This window comes from Amblyomma americanum, chromosome 5, assembly GCF_052857255.1.
Source record: "Amblyomma americanum isolate KBUSLIRL-KWMA chromosome 5, ASM5285725v1, whole genome shotgun sequence".
Lineage (NCBI taxonomy): Eukaryota > Metazoa > Arthropoda > Arachnida > Ixodida > Ixodidae > Amblyomma > Amblyomma americanum.
Genome location: NC_135501.1, coordinates 120,291,996 through 120,298,081, shown reverse-complemented (window position 1 = coordinate 120,298,081; position 6,086 = coordinate 120,291,996).

Below are 6,086 nucleotides of genomic sequence, written 5' to 3'. Positions count from 1 at the left end.
TTACTCTGGAATAGGCTTGTATATGCTAAAGAATTACGTAAAATCTCATTCAAAATGCGGGCGCAGAGATCTGGCTATCTTTATGTTGTTTTTGGTGGCTTGTTCAACTGACTTCAATTTTTTATCATTTCTGGCAATGAAAAAACCTTCAGATATATTTATAGGGAGCGTCACTAAGAGAAAGAAAAGCCGGGAATGAGGAGAATCACGCATCGTTCCTGTTCTTCGTGAGAAGCGAAACAAAATTACACAATAAAAGTAAGTCAAGAAGGAAATTCCTGTAGATTGTCTCTAGGCGATGTAGTATTTTTTAAAGCCCCACCAGCATCACGTCTTTTCGAAGCTAGAACGAGCCCGAGGGTTGGCGTTCTATGGGCGAGTTGCATTGCCGGTTTCAAAACAAAAGTTCATGGGGAAAGCCGAATGCTACACCTATTTCCAGTTCCGACTTCATCCCCCTGCTCGCATCTTTCATGCTTGCCGCTGTGTTGTGACCGCTTAATATTATAATTTATTTGCATTGTACACCGACGTCGACCCTGCTCTCTTTCGTGGAGCGTTTTCCCACAGGAAGCAACCATGCAAATTCAGGAAAACGATGAAAAAGGCTTTCTATGAGTGTGCAGTGCGAAGTGTTGGGGCGTGGTGTGCGTTCAGTTGAATGTATGGGTGGTTTGCTAGCCCACAAAAATGCATGCTGTGCGAATGTATATCAATGGTCTGCTCGCCTCTGGAGGTCTCAGCCTTTCCCAGTGCGCCAGAAAGAAACAAATATATAATAGGCGGTCCGTTAAACTACTTCACACGCACATGAAACCGACTGCAGCGCACGCAGAGAACAGCCAGCCTGCGTCGGCATATTAACGACGGCAGAACACGCTTACCTCTGGGAATTGTCAATTTCCGCGCTCAGGATGAACACATGCACACGGTGCTGATAATACGTTGATGCAGTACAATGAGGGATGTTGCAGCAAAAGTGAATTAATGAAGAAACAATACTGGCCTTTGCGGCGACTTCAATATTTCTAGAAACTACTGTTAAATCAGCGGTTATCAAGACACCTTTAGCACACCACTTCGTATCTGGAAAGCTAAAAATACATTCCAAATCCCCGCTCGCTTGCAGACATAACCAGGGAAATAAATCCTGTTCGAGTGGAAACCCTAGCCTGCGAATCTCGCATTGGGAGCCGCATTCCTTACCTCTTGACCATATCTCGAACAAGGGGCTACATATTATCTGCAAGCCGCCATGCTGAGGTAGCGCCCTTGCTGGCCGTGCATGATGAACCGCTGCGTTCTCAGCGAAGACGCGAGGCATTGGTAAATACTTCTTGTTGTAAGGGCCACGTAAAAGCTAGGAAGTAGGAGCGTCTGCGCGATTTTCACCAGGGTCATCAAGCTCGGGAACAGTTTTTCAATCGAAATGCACTGATTGTTCAAATTTTTATATTTTCAGGAACTTTCTCTCTTTATTAGTCGAAAGAAATTTTAGATTCACAAAATTTTTGCATGTAGCTCCGGTTTGTCGCTGACAAAATACTTGATGCCTGTGGGATTTTGAATATCAAAGTTAAAATTATAAATTCATAATGAAAGTAAGGCTCTCCAGACGATTTAAAAACTTGCAAAATATTTCGAAAAATGAACGAGCGTCAATAATACCAAGAGCGCTTTTAGAAGCTCTGATTGATATTGAGAAAGAATTCAAGACATCAAGAAGGTTTGAGTACATACATTGCAAAAGCAGTACTTTTCTTTGAAACCACCAATCCTACAATTCCTGCGAATTCTGCAATACTCGTAGCACGGGCGCTGCGCTGATGGAGATGAATATTGTTGAAACAATTTTTACAGAAAATTGCTGCGCTGTAAGGTCTACCGGTCGTTACAGGTCACCATTACAAAAGCTTAATTAGCATGCAAAAGAAGTGCCAAGAATATTTGAGAAATATCATCGCCCACCGGAATTACTGCGGACAAGACCGCTTTTCCTGAAATATAAAATGTTAAAGGCCAATGAAGTTTATTATTTCAAATTCTTCAGTACATAAAAAAAAATCGAAGTTTTACAGTATACAGAAATCCAATGCATCTCCTGCATACACCCTCCGTAAAGAAACCTTAAGGCCAGCCACTAAGGACGAATTATGGACAACTTACTGAATATCAAACAGGTAGCCTTCTAAATAAAATACAAGAACTAACAGATCTGGGTGCTAATGTCTCCAAGAACAGGCTCTGAGCTGCGCTGCTGGAAAGTAACTAGAAACTGACATAACCTGCCGTGCTCCTGTTCCTAAATTGAACTTTTCAAAAGTGCATTATCGATTTGAATCTTGCTGTTGTGTGTTGCTATTATGATGTATCTATTGCTTTGTTGCTAATCTTACAACAGTGTTCAAAATTTTGTTAAATTTGCATCTTTGTACCAACTATTTTTTGTTGGCATGTGTGATTTATTGTTTTCTGCATACGCTTATTTTTTCGTTACCTGATTTATTTACATTTTTTTGCCCCTCACTGCTGTTTGATATTTTCTTTTTTTCCCCTGAAGATTTTGGTGTGGAAGCTTTCACTTGAATCTACGTTAAATGACTGCTTGTGCCAAACTGCGTGCGGGGCAAGAGTCATCGTCAAGTGTTTCGATTTTTGCTCTTGCTCCTCTTTTTGTGTCAGGAAGGAAACAAGTATATCAAATCAAATCTGGGAAGCTGCTGCCACGCGAAGCTATGATATGGGCGGTGAAGATTGCGCAAATCCGACAACGCTTTACGAAATCGCGAATGAGAGGGCTGTAATCGCTGTGCATTTTGGCGCATGGAGCACCCTGTTTCATTGTACACTTGAATTTTAGCGGGTTAATATTAATTCCAAATATTACCACATCGGAGGCATCGGAGCTTGTACATTTTCCGGGTGCTCGACTACTTTCCTATTCACAGTAAATGGTGAAAGCTTTATTTAAGCGGTAGTTATTGGCGACTAATTATTAAAGTAGGTAGAACAAAAAACAATGGTCGGCAATGTACATAATTCCTAACAACATTCATTTGGTTTCAATTCGAAACAATTCTTTGGATTTTGTTAGAACTTGGTCTGTTTTTGCTAGCAATAGGTGCATATCTTCAAATACACTACCACCACCGTATAGACCTGGGAACACCACGATTATGGCTCTCGTTAATATATAATTGGAAATTTTTTTACAAACAACAAATCAAGGCAAACTACAGGTGCTGCATATAAAAATTGATCTACGCATCTCTTAAACAGAGAGGATAAATTTGATGCTGTAAAAACAAAACGCATTCTTCTCCTTACGTAGCCGCTTTCTGGAAGCACTCCTGTGAACATTGTCAGTAACTTGTGAAACAGTTAGGTTTGATTTCTTAGTATTGAGTCACATTCTATGAGGAAACATTGACGGTATTAGCATTTTAGTTCAATTTCCGACAAAAAGTTTCGTAGAATAAGTAATTATCAAATTTCTAAGTGCACTTTGCGCATTAGGACAATACACACAAAAACAGGGGTGTTCGGGCAAATTCAAGGGAAAGCCATTTCATCACACTCTTAACTCAGGCCTCCACAAAGAAATCGCGTTTCGACAGTTGATGCACATACAGGTGGACAAGCTCTTCGCAAAGCAGAAGGAAAGCAGAAAATCCTCTACAGCTCCAACAATAAGAACAACCTACTCTGAGGTTATGCTTGCAAGGATAAAATTTCAGCTAACAGCACTCTTTACAAGCATAACCTCAGCGAAAAAAAGCTGCGACAAAAGTGAATTTGGACTGTATTGTAACAAATCTATATTATTGTGTGCCAAAACGAACACCGAAACGAATGCTTTTTATGTGTGCTAGGAGAAACATTTGAATTTTATCACAAATATGTAAAAAAACCAGCTCTTGGAGCATAGAATATTTTTTTACACATTAGAAATGCACCAAACTATACGTTAAATACATTACATTGAATTAAATATACGCTAAATATGTACATTAAATGTATCATATTACATTAAAAATAGATTAGGAATATTTTCAGTTCGGCTTAAAGAATCACTATCATAGAAGGATATAACTCAAGTGTGAAGTGAAGCTCCGGCCACATTCTGGACAGTGCACAGAATTCCTCCCTGAGAGAAACCTAGTCCGTTGTTAAAACTTTCTACCTATACAAAAAGCTAATCACAAGAAAAGCATTAGGGGTTCTATAATTTTCATACCTGGCTTGTTTATTAAATTCCAGTATTAAAAACCTCATTTTGTCGGTGTACTACAAGACGCCGTGGACCGTTGCCCATTATTACCAACTACTGATTTTTTTTAAGTTGTCTTTGCAGACGAGACTGATTGAAGTTTTAGGCGGTAGAAAAAAAATGTAAGCGGTAGAACAAAGCCGGCACGAAACTTCGGTCAATGGCCCTTTAAGTATAATGAGCCCTGTACCTAAGAAAACGCGGCGTTGTAATCAATCAAGAGGTCGATGACATTGCAATGTTATCAGGCTCCACAGTTAAACGAAAAAAAAATGTTCACACACCGCAAATGCCGACAGAAAGGGGCGTCAGCAACCTGGAAGTGGTACAAAAAGCGTAATACTTGACTTGCCATAGATATACCCCCGAGGAACGCCATATTATCTTGCCCAGTGAGGCGTTTCTGGCGCAGACTGTGGGCGCCCAAATAGTCGCACATGTGCGGGACTGTCGCGTTCGAATCTGAGGTAGATCTAGAACAGTACTGCTAGTCGGAACTTGCGTCAGGCATCGGTAAGGAGCAGTGCCGTCAATCAACAAATACATAGCCGTTTATGGGAGCCGTTCGGCCTTGCGAATTGGGGTCCTTTTTACTGGCATGTTCGGATCCGGAGGTTCCCATGACGCACTTGATGGTCTAATGCTGTCACATTCTTCACACGCAATGCAATTAAGTAGTGGTTGTCTTCGTGCCGGAAGTTACGACAAACGAAAGGACGACAGAAAACTAAGAGTTTTGACTGTTCCACGGAACATGATTTAAGGAACTCGGCTGTTCTACAGATGCTTGAAAAGTTCTGCAAATATTTTTACGCGAACTGCCCATCTTTTAGAATCAAAATGTACTTTGCACTAATTAAGTTTATGTTTCCGAAGATAAATTTTAATGCACTGCCAACATAAAAATGCGATTGCCCCGAACTCGATATCGAGCCTTACATTGTTCTACGCAATCTAAAAGTGTGCTGCAAATATGCTTATGAGGAATGCCCGTTTTTTAGATTTGAAATATACTTCAAAGGAATGAATTTTATTTTTACGAAAGTACGCTTTTAATACACTAACAAGATGCTAAAACCGCATATATATTTTTTCGCGTGTTTGAAGCCTGCTCGCAGCATGCTTCAGGGGAAGTATTTTTGACAAATTTTAAGAATATATTTCAAATACCGAGCATTAAATTTCGGGTACCCATTTCATGCATACTTTCATTGAATTCATGATTACGAAACAAGTTTAGAATACAACATAAATATATCTCGTCGTCTATTGCAAAAGTGTTTACATTCAGTAAGAGTAAGCTACGACTCGGGGCTTGCAATCTTCCAGAAAAATGCAGATAATACCTTCGGGTCCAAAAAGATGACAAAGAGACTCGAAGAAAAGCTAACTGGCAAAACAATAAAAGGCAAATTCCTAATATCCTCCGGAGCCGCACATTGTTCACAGAAATATCTGAATATTTTACAACTTTGTTTAGTTCCAGGAAACCGAATTGAAAACATTCGTTCAAGGTAAACTGTCGTTCACTGTGCGCTTTATTTTTGAAAAGAAGTGCAGATTATTTACTAACTGACCTCCTTGACCAGTTAGCAGGGTTCGTATGTTTACAGTGCAGCCTGTTAGCTGGTCGGTGAAAAAATGTTCAGACTAGCAATACGAGCTGTTGAGATGCTCAAAAAGAAAGTTAGATCCCTTGCGGTGATCAAAGGAAATTATTATATTACGCAGGTATTACGTTTTCCAGCGGTAATGCTTGCGGCACGAATGTAATGTTCAACCTAAAATAGAGACTACCGGTGTCACATGATGCAAG